Raw genomic sequence first — 15,147 nt, 5'->3', positions numbered from 1 at the left:
ATCAGCTGATGCTGCAGTTCTCTACCCAAGATCGTCGTGGGACACACTCGTGGACTGCTTCGGATCGTGGGTGAGTATTTTTGTGGTTTGTTATGTTAATATTTATTCCGGAAAAGACAATGGCTTCGGGGAACAATGTGACAAGTATTGGTAAGTATGTTACTCTATGTTATATGTACTGTATGTCTATGTATGTATTGTATGAATGTATTGTATGTATGTAGTATATATGTGGTATGTATGTAGCATGTAGTATGTATGTAGTATGTATGTAGCATGCATGTAGCATGCAGTATGTATGTAGCATGCATGTAGTATATATGTAGTATGTATGTAGCATGCATGTAGTATATATGTATGAATGTATGTAGCATGTAGTATGTATGTAGTATGTATGTGGTATGTATGTAGCATGTAGTATGTATGTAGTATGTATGTAGCATGCATGTAGTATGTATGTAGTATGTATGTAGTATATATGTAGTATGTATGTAGCATGTAGTATGTATGTAGCATGCATGTAGTATATATGTAGTATATATGTAGCATGTATGTAGTATGTATGTGGTATGTATGTAGCATGTAGTATGTATGTAGCATGCATGTAGTATATATGTAGTATGTATGTAGCATGTAGTATGTATGTAGTATGTATGTAGTATATATGTAGTATGTATGTAGCATGTAGTATGTATGTAGCATGCATGTAGTATATATGTAGTATATATGTAGCATGTAGCATGTATGTAGTATGTATGTGGTATGTATGTAGCATGTAGTATGTATGTAGCATGCATGTAGTATATACGTAGTATGTATGTAGCATGTAGTATGTATGTAGCATGCATGTAGTATATATGTAGTATGTATGTAGCATGTAGTATGTATGTAGCATGCATGTAGTATATATGTAGTATGTATGTAGCATGTAGTATGTATGTAGCATGCATGTAGTATATATGTAGTATGTAGCATGTAGTATGTATGTAGCATGCATGTAGTATATATGTAGTATGTATGTAGCATGCAGTATGTATGTAGCATGCATGTAGTATATATGTAGTATGTATGTAGTATATATGTAGTATGTATGTTGCATGTAGTATTTATGTAGTATGAATGTAGCATGTATGTAGCATGTATGTAGTATGTAGTATGAATGTAGCATGTATGTAGTATGCATGTTGTATGTATGTAGCATGTAATTTTTTTTTTTTTTTTTACATTCAACACATTAGCCGGATGATAGGACTATTACTGTCCCATCATTGGCTAATGTGTCAATCACTGTCATGGTAGCAGGCATCGCCCGATGGGACTTGTAGTCCCATCGGACGATGCCTGCACAGACCCCCGAAGCCTGCACAGACCACCGGCAGGCCGGCACAGCCCCCCGGCAGGCCGGCACAGCCCCCCGGAGCCTGCACAGACCACCGGCAGGCCGGCACAGCCCCCCGGCAGGCCGGCACAGCCCCCCGGAGCCTGCACAGCCCCCCGGCAGGCCGGCACAGCCCCCCGGAGCCTGCACAGACCACCGGCAGGCCGGCACAGCCCCCCGGCAGGCCGGCACAGACCACCGGAGCCTGCACAGACCCCCTGGCAGGCCGGCACAGCCCCCCAAAAGGCCCGTACAGACCCCAGAGAGGCTGTACAAGGGCAGGAAAGGGTTTTTCTTATTCTGATACCGGAAGTCCCATAGACTTGAATGGGACTTCCGGTATCGGAATCGGCGATACCGATACTTTTTTTAAAGATCGGCCGATATCGCTCAACTCTAAGTGTGATCATCGCTATTGCTTTTTACATTATCTAATATATAAAGCTCAATGTGTGTGTGTATGTATGTGTGTATGTCCGGGATTGGCATCTGCACCGTCGCAGCTACAGCCACAAAATTTTGCACAGTCACACGTCTGGCCCCCGAGAGCGTCATAGGCTATGTTGTGAGGCGAAATTTAAACCCTGCATGTTCCAATTCACCAAACAATTTTGCCCCTATGTACATAATGGGGAAAAAGTGTATGTCTGTATGTATGTGTGTATGTCTGGGATTGGCATCTGCACCGTCGCAGCTACAGCCACAAAATTTTGTACAGTCACATGTCTGGACCCCGAGAGCGTCATAGGCTATGTTGTGAGGTGAAATTTTAACCCTGCGCGTTTCAATTCACCAAACAATTTTGCCTATCATTCTTATCATTTCTATGGTGTTATTGTCCTTCTGTAAAGCTGGAAATAACACAATTTATTACCATGCCAACACAGACCACCCTCTGACACAGACTGCAGGGGGAGCTCAGTATCACACAGGATAGGATTAGATACACGGTTCAGCAGTCAGTATCACACAAGATATGATTAGATACACAGCTCAGCAGTCAGTATCACAGAGTATAGGATTAGATACACAGCTCAGCAGTCAGTATCACACAGGCTAGGATTAGATACACAGCTCAGCAGTCAGTATCACACAGGACAGGAATAGATACACGGCTTGGCAGACAGTATCATACAGGATAGGATTAGATACACAGCTCAGCACACAGTATCACACAGAATAGTATTAGATACATGGCTCAGCAGACAGTATCACACAGAATAGGATTAGATACACTGCTCTGCAGTCAGTATCACACAGGAGAGGATTAGATACATGGCTCAGAAGACAGTATCACACAGAATAGGATTAGATACACGGCTCAGCAGTCAGTATCACACAGGATAGGATTACATACTCGGCTCAGCAGTCAGTATCACACAGGATAGGATTAGATACATGGCTGAGCAGTCAGTAACACACATAACAGGATTAGATACACAGCTCAGCAAAAAGTATTACACAGGAGAGGATTAGGTACACAGCTCAGCAGACATTATCACACAGGATAGGGTCTTGAATGAGTTGAAAATAAAATACTATCAATACTTGGGTAATCGTTTAGTTAATTTGTGTTGCAAATCTGTAGTGTTGAATATATGATGTGAAATGTTTTTATGTGCACTATAATCATTATAATTTGTTATAACTAACCACAGTAGGTTACTATGCCCAGGCAACGCCAGGCTCTTCAGCTAGTACTTTGTATAAATTTTCAGCTAAAAAGAAGGATTCTAGACTTTCCTTATGGGAGATATAGTCCAATTATCAGATCTCTGTAGTAGGAGTAAATTTGATAGGTTTTCCAGTCTTTGTGATAGTACCAGTAGAGCTAGTCAAATGTTAGGCAAGGCATTTGTATGTTAAATGTTATTTTCACCAGTGATTATTACAACAAATGTGTGTTTTTTTCTGTATTACCATTAAAATTAAAAGAAAAATCACATAATATTCTCAATAAGGGAAGCTGTAACTCCCCTTTTGAAATGAAAATCTAATCTATACTAGATTAAAATATTTTGTGTCTTCTTCAATAAAAGGTTGTTAGGGCTGCGGATCGCATTAAATATTAAATATAAGGAAGTGCGATCGCAACCCGGGTCCACCGTGCATAGATGGAAAACTACTGCTCAGTAATTGCGGAGCACTAGCTGAACACCGGCGGGGTAACCACTGTGTAGAGGGACGAACTCTGTTACCTCACAGAGCCAAAGAAATAAACGCCGAAGCCTGATAACTTCTCAGGACCCAGCAGAGGGAGCGCTGCTAAACTGTCACAGGACACTGCCCCAGAGACAAGGGATAGAGTCCCTCTAGACGATCAGCACTCGGCGCCATGACTGCGGTGCCAGCAAGGGATACAATTGCAGACAAGTGTGCAAGTGTGCACAGTGCCGCTCAGGCGGACGCCACTAATCGCCCAGGGTTGGGCCAGATAAGCGCACAGGTTTGCGCACAGCCCTGCACAGGCAGTGACTGTCACTTGCCGCGGTACGATAGTGCCCTGCAGTGGGTGACACCATCGGACGCTAGTGTTTGCAGACTACTGGTGCACAGTGGCGCATAGACAATGCCACTACTAGGGGCTGACTCTAAACCCTAAACCCTACAAACATGCGTATCCAAGGGAGGGGTGTTATAATGAGTCAGTCACCAGTTTCATGCATCCATCATCATTCACACATATAGCATAAAAAGTCTAAGCGGCCATGCAAACCTTTTATAGCAGCATCCTTCCGGGACCTTCCTGATGGTCCAATCCGAGCTGCTTGAGGACCTGAGCATGTGACCTCCAACCTCCAATGAGAGGTTGTCCCACGGGCATTCTCAGTAGGCTGCAAAAAGGACTTAGCCTCTGGAGCTGTTCGCTGCTGGCTAGTGCGGATTGCTAAAGCTGAACCAGAGGTGGCAGCAGCAACCAACCTGACAGCACTAGCTTGAGCAAGATGCCGGGAGCGACACCTTTGCTGAGCAGCCTCCTCTGCAGTTGGGACTGAATGGTAGACCACAGAAGGCAAGCCTCGAAATTCCTCCTGTGCAGAGGCAGAAACCTGACGCCTAACAAAGGGAACCTGTTAGTCAATTCATGTTGCCAAATCCACAAACAGCATGAGCTGAGAGCCTGGCTACATGGTTGCAGCCAAGTATGTTTTTCTCTGAAATGATCTGGCATTTCAGAGAAAACATGGTTTAACGTTCGAATCATAGACAATAGACTACTCTGGTGCTGCAACCAGCCGTCTTCTCCCCACACTGCATTAGTTGATTGATCGGTCTCTTCTATGTGTGTACATCAAGAGAGACCTGCAAATCTGGGGGAGAAGGCACTCCAGCTGAAACGCGCGTAAGGGTCGTGTCACCGCAGGTCTGAGATAGTTACTTACCACCTTTGTGTTCTCTCTGCCTTTAAGTCTCTTTTTTTAATTCATCTTTTGGTTACGTTCACCAGTGGTTCTATTCCCTTCCTATAATGGTCTTATACTTACCTGGCATGTATATGAACCTATTGATTACAAATGGGCATTCTGAACCTACTTTTGTACCTCTGACCTGCGGTCCCACTTGTTTGGTAATTTTAGCTGTCTGATCACTCTTTTTGGTTTATATGTATTGTGGTATACTTTTTAATACTATTTTTTCAAATAAAACATTACTTTTAGTTATTTCTGGCTCATCCATGTGCATTTCTTTCTTGATATCTTCCACATGTTTCTATGCACTGAACCCTTTGACGGAATTGCCCTATGTGGGCACAAGTGTCAAAATTACATTGACACGGTGCATTGTTATCTACAACTGATTTAAAAGAATCTTATCAGTAGCAACTGTCATAACCTATCTCAGTAATGCAACAATCTGTAGTTACTGTTTCCTTAACTGAAAACAGATTTTACCCATGAATTGAGAATTTTGAAGTTTAATGATCAACCTATTTGAGAAAGAAGGAGAGTTCTCTGATAAGATACATTACAAAGTTGCATATTTTCATGTGTACTATTAATTTATAAAATAAAAATTAAAACAGCAACTTTTTAAGGAATTCAAATAGTGGTTTAGTGATCATTTTTGATTCCCGAGGTGCTTCACAAGTTTGTAATACTGGTACGCAAAAATGAAAATTTCCCCTTTTTTCCATTAAAATGCCTCTTTATCTACAAATTTTTCATTTTTGCAACAAAAAATAGTTTCGCAATTTCTTGCTAATGTCCAGTATGTGGTCAGAAACTGCTGCTTTGACACACAGCAGGGCTCTGAAGGGAGTTAGCGCTATTTGACTTGACATGCAATTTTGGTTCCAATAGACCAAATACCATGTCAATATTAAAGTATTTGGTGAAGATGATAAAATATTTTTTCCACTAAAATGTTTCTTAAAGGGAGTCTTTCAGAAGAACCAACCCTTCTAAGACGTCTATAAGAGCATGTAGGTCATAAGAAGTTTAATAAAATGATACCTTGATGTCTGCGATCTGATGTCTTGTTCCAGAGAAATCCAAGTTTTTATTATATGTAAATGAGCTGTTTTGTCTTCTTACAAACACATTTATGTAGCTATTGAGCTCTACTGTTTCGCAGCAATATTGCATCCCTGTCTGCCTGTGAGATTGAAGCTGAGAGGAACATGCAGACGTGTCAGTTATAATCATACACAACTATGCAGAGAAATCAAGAGAACAGAGAGCAGCCATTACATATCACACTTGTTACTAGTGTTGAGCATTCCGATACTGCAAATATCGGGTATCGGACGATATTCACTGTATCGGAATTCCGATACCGAGAACCAATATTTTTTCAATATCGGATACCAGAATCGGAAGTCCCCACAATGCAATGAGCCACTGTTGTGTCTGTGATTGGCTGCTGAAATGATGTCATCATGATGCGCGGTCTGTGCGCATCATGATGCGCGATCTGTGCCGACTGCGGGGGGCTGTACCGACTGCAGGGGGCCTGTACGGGCCTGCCGGGGGCCTGTGCTGGCTGTCGGGGGTCTATACGGGCCTGCTGGGGGCTTGTGCCGGCTGCCGGGGGTCTGTACCGGTCTGCCGGGGGCCTGTGCCAGCTGCCGGGGGTCTGTGCGAGCCTGCCGGGGGCTTGTGCCGGCTGACGGGGGTCTGTGCGGGCCTGCCGGGGGCTTGTGCCAGCTGCTGGGGGTCTGTGCGAGCCTGCCGGGGGCATGTGCCGGCTGACGGGGGTCTGTGCGGGCCTGCCGGGGGCTTGTGCCAGCTGCTGGGGGTCTGTGCGGGCCTGCCGGGTGCCTGTGCTGGCTGCCGGGGGTCTGTGCGGACCTGCCGGGAGTCTTGTGTGTGTGCAGGCATTGTCCCATCGGGCAATGCCTGCTACAATGACAGTGATTGACACATTAGCCAATGATGGAACAGTAGTAGTCCCATCATCCGGCTAATGTGTTGAATGTAAAAAAAAAATATATATGTATACATACTACATATATACTACATTCATACTACATACATACTACATACATATAACATGCTACAGACATACAGTACATACTACATTCATACTACATACATACTACATATATACTACATTCATACAACATACATACATACATACATACTACATTCATACTACATACATACTACATACTGTGATAAAACACTCCGAGATCGCCTTTGCTGGGGTCAAAGGTCACGTGCGTTCAGCATGAAACTCAGGCTCACCGCCGGGGTCCGGGTATAACTGACACTGGGTCAGGTTTGTTAAAGGTGAAAGCAATGCATAAAGAAAAAAAACATAAAACAAATCCTTGCCTGTCCGGCACTAACTAAACAAAGTACAACCTAACTACCAACTGGCGGGCTTCTCCCGTCCAGCCAAACCACAGTTGCAGTGGGCACTGCTTTCACTCACGTGTGTCTCTCACACAGAAAGGCTCTCTGTGTTCCCAGGCTGAGACACTCACAGAACCACCTGGCATCCTTTTTATATCCGCCTCCCATTATTCATTAGTAACCAGGTGAGATGCTGACCAGACTAGGCCACATAGGAAAGGTATCTGGGCGAGATATACCTGCCCTCATCCACTATTCCCACATGATTCTCACATATCCCCCCCCTCTGCTCAGACCACTCCGGTCGAGCAATGACACCCGCCAAACAGTGCACTTGGGACAGGGCATCTGCATTCCCCATCTGTACCCCCGGGCGGTGCTCCACCGTAAAAGTGTAGGCCTGCAGGGCAAGGAACCACCGGGTCACCCGGCTATTCCGTTCCTTGTGCAAGTGCATCCACTTGAGAGGGGCATGGTCAGTGATCAGCCTGAACTTTCGGCCCACCAGGTAATATTTGAGGGCCTCTAGAGTCCACTTAATGGCTAGGCACTCTTTTTCTACGACTGCATACTTTTGCTCATGCTTATTCAGCTTCTTGCTGAGATAGAGGACCGGGTGTTCCACTCCATCCCTCACTTGTGACAGTACGGCCCCGATACTGATATCAGAGGCATCCGTTTGTACCACAAACTCGCTGCAGAAGTCCGGAGTCACCAGTACAGGTTGAGAGCAAAGTGCCCGTTTTAGGCTATGGAAGGCTTCTTCAGCCGCTAAACTCCATTTAATCATGACGGAGTCTTTCCCTTTTGTAAGATCCGTCATGGGGGTAGCGATGGCTGCAAAATTGGGTATGAACCGGCGATAATAGCCGGCGATCCCCAGGAAGGCTTGCACCTGCTTCTTGTTGACAGGTTGCGGCCAGTCCAGAACCTCCTGAATCTTATCGAGCTGGGGTTTAACAATACCCCTCTCAATTACATATCCCAAATACCTGGCTTCTTCTAGCCCGATATGAAATTTCTTGGGGTTCGCGGTTAGACCTGCCTCCCACAGGTCGTCAATCATAGCTTGTACCTTCTGGAGTTAAGTCTCCCAGTCCAAGCTGTAAATGACAATGTCATCCAAATAGGCCGAAGCGTACTGCCTATGTGGCCTCAGGACTCGATCCATCAGTCTCTGGAAGGTCGCCGGTGCCCCGTGCAGTCCAAACGGCATATACACATACTGAAATAAACCTTCCGATGTAGCAAATGCCGTCTTTTCTCTGGCAGCCTCCGCCAGAGGGATCTGCCAATACCCCTTTGTTAGATCTAGGGTCGTAATATACCGGGTTTTTCCTAACCAATCTATTAACTCGTCGACCCGGGGCATAGCGTAGGCATCAAATTTTGAGACCGCATTCAGTTTCCTGAAGTCATTGCAGAACCGGATGGTGCTGTCCGGTTTAGGAATTAACACTATCGGGCTGGACCAAGCTCTGTGCGATTCCTCAATGACACCTAAATCTAACATTGCCTTCACTTCTCGGGAAACGGCTTCACGGCGCGCTTCCGGAATTCTGTAGGGTTTCACGTGAACTGTCACACCAGGTTCCGTTACGATGTCATGTTTTATTAGCGTAGTCTGCCCGGGTTTTTCTGAGAAAAACTTTTGGTTGTGAAGTAGAAACTGACTGACCTCAGTCTTTTGCCGCTCCGAGAGAGTCTCTGCAACCCGTACCTCCGGTACGGTATGCGAGCAGACGGGACGGGCCAGCTCCGCTGACAAGGCAGACCGATCTTTCCAGGGTTTTATCAGATTTACATGATAAACCTGTTCAGGTGCCGTTTACCTGCCTGGTATACTTTGTAGTTTACTTCACCAATTCTTTCCTTAATCTCAAAGGGGCCCTGCCACTTTGCTAGGAACTTACTGTCCACCGTGGAAACCAGGATCAACACCCTATCTCCGGGTGCAAACGTACGGATCTTGGCACCCCTATCATAGATTCTTTTTTGGGCTCCTTGAGCCTGCATCATGTGTTCTTTGATGATAGGCATAACAGCCGCAATACGGTCCTGCATTTGGGATACGTGATCTATCACCGTTTTAAACAGAATGACCTGACCCTCCCAGGTTTCTTTGGCGACGTCTAACAGTCCGCGAGGACGTCTGGCGTACAATAACTCGAAAGGTGAGAATCCCGTGGAAGACTGGGGCACTTCCCTGATGGCAAAAAGCAAATACGGAAGTAAATAGTCCCAGTTCTTCCCATCCTTGTCTATCGCCTTTCTCAGCATCTGCTTCAGAGTTTTATTGAACCGTTCGACCAACCCGTCTGTTTGAGGGTGATACACAGATGTGCGTAACGGCTCGATTTGTAACAACCGGCAGAGCTCCTTCATTACCCTGGACATAAAGGGAGTCCCCTGGTCGGTGAGTATCTGTTTTGGTATACCGACCCGACTAAACACATGCACCAGTTCCTTGGCAATCATCTTGGTGGCCGTGTTACGCAAAGGGATGGCCTCCAGGTAACGAGTGGCATAATCCAAGAGGACCAGGATATGTTGGTGTCCACGTGCAGACCGTGGAAGGGGCCCAACTAAATCCATCCCAATTCTCTCAAACGGGACCGCAATAATAGGTAGGGGTACCAAAGGGCTACAGAACTGGGGCTTAGGTGCAGAGGCTTGGCAGTCAGGACAAGACTCATAATATACACGAATATCGTTGGCCAAACAAAACAGTGTAATATCCTTTCGGTGGTTTTCTGAACTCCCAGGTGACCTCCCATCAAATGTCCGTGGGCCAGGTCCAGCACCTGCCACCGGTAGGGTTTTGGCACGACTAATAGTTGCACAGTGTCTACCCCCTTTTTCTCTATCTGATAGAGTAAATCATTCTCCAGGACCATATAAGGATATACCAGCCTAGAGCCAGGTTCTACGGGTATCCCATTTATCACTTTTACATTTGTCCTAGCCTGAGAAAGGGTAGGATCCTTTATTTGCTCACTTTGGAAGTCATCTTTCTGAACTTCCAAATCCGGCAAATGGGGAGGTGGACGGCTGTCAGCCTCCTCCTCTTCCCCGGTCTCCTCCGTATCACCCGCCATGACTAAAAACGGGAACTGCAGGTCATTTCCAGCAGACTCTTCCCCCGAGTCTTCCGGGGAGACCTCTTCCAGTGGTTCGGGACCCACATGCGCCCTGGGAGAAGAATCATGTACACTATTACCCTGGGGTATCAACTGATTCTCCCACAATTGCCAGAAGATAACATCATGCAATAACGCAGGGACGAGTCCCACTTTTTGTTGCACAGACCCATAGGAAGTAGTAATGCATATGACCGTGGTGAGGTACGAGCAGGTGTCTCCATGCACACACGTTACAGAAAATTTGTCTGATGGTCCAGTCGGGGCTGACACCAGATTGGCCTTCACCAGAGTCACCACACTTCCCGATTCTAACAATGCCACCACATTTTTTCCATCAACAGTTAAATCACACAAGTGTTTTTCCACATCCTTTTGACCAGCATTCACACTCACTACCCGTGCAACCATAAACATGTGGTTTTTAGAGTCTGTGACGTCGCACTGCATGGGTTCAGTAGTGACCGGACAGTTCGCAGCAATGTGTCCCGTCTCTTGGCAGCGGAAACACCTAACGGGCCCCTTGCTTAGACCATAGTTCGCTACTCTCGGCCTCGCAATGCGGGCAGTCCCGTTTTCCTCCCCCACTGTCTTAGGGATTTTTCCTTCTCCCCTACTCCCTGTAACAGTCGGTTCCACGTGGAGATGCTGAAGAACGAGGTGGGGTAGCGTCGTCTCGGAGTCCTTCTGCCACGGAGTAACGTTCAACCAGATCCACCAGTTGATCTGCCGTCGTATGATTTCCATGGCTTACCCACTTCCTCAGGGCTGGCGGTAGAGCTCTCAGGTATTTGTCCATGACGACTCTCTGGATTATCTCTGGCGCTGTCAGCACCTCGAGTTGTAGCCACTTCTTTGTCATGTGGATCAGGTCAAACATCTGTGACCGCGGTGGTTTATCCAGCTGATAAGTCCATTGATGCACTCTCTGTGCACGGACAGAGGTCGTCACTCCTAGCTGGGCCAAGATCTCGGCTTTCAGGTTGTCAAAGTCCTTTATGGCAAAAGCTGCGTGGGAACTTTTTCACACAGCAATGCCAAAAGTGAGAGGAATACAGTATGGGAGAATACCTACCTCCCGTCATTGGATTCCTGGAGCCCCATAGAGAGCGGTTGTATCAGCTGATGCTGCTGTTCTCCACGGGTAATCGGCGTGGGACCCTCGTGGATTTCTTCGGATCATGGAGTGTATGGCTTGTTTGTTATTTTCATATTTTTTCATAGATGACACTGGCTTCGGGGAACAATGTGACAAGTATTGGTGAATATGTACTCTATGTTATGTACTGTATGTCTATATGTATGTATTGTATGAATGTATTGTATGTAGTATGTATGTAGTATGTATGTTGTATGTCTGTAGCATGTTGTATGTATGTTGTATGAATGTAGTATGTATGTTGTATGAATGTAGTATGTATGTATGAATGTATGTATGTAGTATGTATGTAGTATGTCTGTAGCATGTTGTATGTATGTTGTATGTATGTTGTATGTAATATGTATGTATGTTGTATGAATGTAGTATATATGTATGTAGTATGTATGTATGTTGTATGAATGTAGTATATATGTAGTATAAATGTAGTATGTATGTTGTATGTATGTTGTATGTCTGCAGCATGTTGTATGTATGTTGTATGTATGTAGTAAGTATGTATGTATGTTGTATGAATGTACTGTAGTATGTATGTAGTATGTATGTAGTATGTATATATATATATATATATATATATATATATATATATACACATATTTTTTTTTTTACATTCAACACATTAGCCGGATGATGGGACTACTACTGTCCCATCATTGGCTAATGTGTCAATCACTGTCATTGTAGCAGGCATCGCCCGTTGGGACTTGTAGTCCCATCGGACGATGCCTGCACACACACAAGACCCCCAGCAGGCCCGCACAGACCCCCGGCAGCCGGCACAAGCCCCCGGCAGGCCCGTACAGACCCCCGTCAGCCGGCACAAGCCCCCGGCAGGCCCATACAGACCCCTGGCAGCCGGCACAAGCCCCCGGCAGGCCTGTACAGACCCCCATCAGCCGGCACAAGCCCCCGGCAGGCCCATACAGACCCCTGGCAGCCGGCACAAGCCCCCGGCAGGCCCGTACAGACCCCCGTCAGCCGGCACAAGCCCCCGGCAGGCCCACACAGACCCCCGTCAGCCGGCACAAGCCCCCGGCAGGCCCGTACAGACCCCCGGCAGCAGGCACAAGCCCCCGGCAGGCCCGTACAGACCCCCGCCAGCTGACACAAGCCCCCGGCAGGCCCGTACAGACCCCTGGCAGCTGGCACAAGCCCCCAGCAGGCCTGTACAGACCCCCGGCAGGCCCGCACAGACCCCGCCCGCACACACAGACACGAACAGTGTCTGCCCACGCACCACCCACACTCTTCCCCCCTCCCGAACTGGATGTGCAAGTAAAGAAAGGGTTTTTTTTCATTCCGATATTTCTGTCCCATTGACTTGAATGGGACATCCGGTATCGGAATCGGCGATACCCGATACTTTTTTTGTATCGGGCCGATCCAATCCGATCCGATATTTCTTTATATCGGATGGTATCGCTCAACACTACTTGTTACCTAACCCATATTGGTATTGCCCACTTTCATATAAAATGATCTCTGGAGGAAGATTCTCATACAGATCTACTATATGTCCACCCCATAGACTGAAACAGCTCATTTACATATGAGAAAATCGTGGATTACTCTGACATAAGACATCAGATCACAGATATCAAGGTATCATTTTATTCAACTTCCTATGAAATACAGTGGGGAAAATAGTATTTAGTTAGCCACCAATTGTTCAAGTTCTACCACTTAAAAAGTTGAGAGGCCTGTCTTCATAGGTAGACCACAACTATGAGAGTCAAAATCAGAAAAGAAATCCAGAAAATAACCTTGTCTGATTTAGCAAGATTTGTTTTGCAAATTATGGTGGAAAATAAGTATTTGGTCATTAGGAAAAGTTCATCTAAATATTTTGATATATATATCCTTTCTTGGCAATGATAGAGGTCAAACGTTTTCTGTAAGTCTTCACAAGGTTGGACCATACTGTTAGTGGTATGTTGGCTTATTCCTCCATACAGATTTCCTCTAGAGCAGTGATGTTTTGGGCCTATCACTGGGCAACACGGACTTTCAAATCCCTCCAAAGGTTTTCTATAGGGTTGAGATCTGGAGACTGGCTAGACCACTCTAGGACCTCCATATGCTTCTTACAAAGCCACTCCTTCGTTGATCTGGCGGTGTGCTTGGGATCTGTCATGATACCAGTACTGGGTGACTGACACTGCTGGGGTTAATGTTCTGACCTCAGTGCAGACTCTCACCTGCACACCTGGGTCCTATTATGGTGGCCTCTCATTGGTTCTGGGGAGGCTTCTTATAGCCTCAGGAAGCTCCCATCCCCCGTCAGTTATACTTTCGCCCTTGGCATTGTGTGGTGACCCCTGAGTGTGTTAGTGCTGTGTTCTGGTTGCTTGATTCTCTGTGTATGACTCGGTCTGTTCTCTGGATTCTGCTTTGGATTCTGCCTGGTACCTTCTACGTCTGTTTGGTTTTGATCTCTGCTTGGCTCTGACTATCCGTTCTGTCTCATCCCTGATACTTTACTGAGATCTTGTGTATGATCTTTGGCTTTGTCTGACCTCCCATCTGTTTATCCCTCCTGTACCTCGCTTGCCTGTATTGTGCATGACCCCCGCTTTGCCCGACTTTGAGTTTTCTACCTTCTTTGAAAGCAGGATGCTAAGCCCCGCCCCCTTGCAGTCACATGACCGTTCATATGACCGTAGGTCCTGTTCCTGCTTTCTAAACTTCTACATTCAGGTCCAGTGCATCTTTATTTTCCGGCTGTTCTTGTTCCCAGGAGTCCCTACGGTGCGGGTGAGTCCCTGCTTAGCGGAGGCTGTACGCCGGTGCTGTCAGGACCCTGACATTATAACTGACCAGTAAGGTTTTGGGGGGTTTTTTATGCAGAGAGTTATGGATCCCATACAGTCTCTGGCTGACCAGATGAAAAGTCAGAGTCAGAGGTTTCAGGGTTTATCTCTGGAGCAGCAAGCTCTGGCTCGTTCTCAGCAGCAGGTTTCTGAGACAGTGCGGGGAGCTCTAGCTGCTGGGTCTCTGGGGGCCGGGGCGAGTGATGTTGTTTTGGTGTGCCCAGAACCACCTGTTAAACTGTCTGACTTTTTTTCTGGAAACAAAAAGGAGTTCAGGGTCTTCATGGAGGGGTGCAAACTTTTTTTTAGTTTGAGACCACGTTCCTCTGGGGACGAAAGTCAGAAGGTTGGGGTCATTATGTCTCTGTTAAGAGGGTCCCCACAAGCTTGGGCTTTCTCCCTTCCTCCCACTGCCCCTGAGAGAGTGTAGGTGAATGCATTTTTTGAGGCCCTCGGGCACATTTATGATGAGCCTGACCGAGTGCGATTGGCAGAGGACATGGTGATGAGCGTCTGTCAGAGGAAACACTCAGCTGAGTGGTTTTGTTCTGAATTCCGCCGCTGGGCCACAGAGATCTCTTGGAATGACGCCGCACTTCGAGGACTCTTTCGCAGAGGCTTGTTCGAGCGGCTGCAGGATGCCTTGGCGTTACATCCCCCAACTATCAGGGGCAAAGTGGTTTTCTAAACTGGATCTTCGGGGGGGGCATATAATTTGATAAGGGTCCGAGAGGGGGATGAATGGAAAACCGAGTTCCTCACGACCGAGGGACTGGTTGAAAATTTAGTCATGCCATTTGGTCTTACCAACGCCCCCGCCATATTTCAGAATTTCATCAACGTGGTATTCTCGGATCTCATT

This window comes from Dendrobates tinctorius, unplaced genomic scaffold (genome assembly GCF_039654945.1).
Source record: "Dendrobates tinctorius isolate UK_male_01 unplaced genomic scaffold, ASM3965494v1 ptg000183l, whole genome shotgun sequence".
NCBI classification, from domain to species: Eukaryota; Metazoa; Chordata; class Amphibia; order Anura; family Dendrobatidae; genus Dendrobates; species Dendrobates tinctorius.
The sequence above is the reverse complement of the archived record's forward strand: the minus strand, read 5'-3'. Positions refer to the sequence as shown.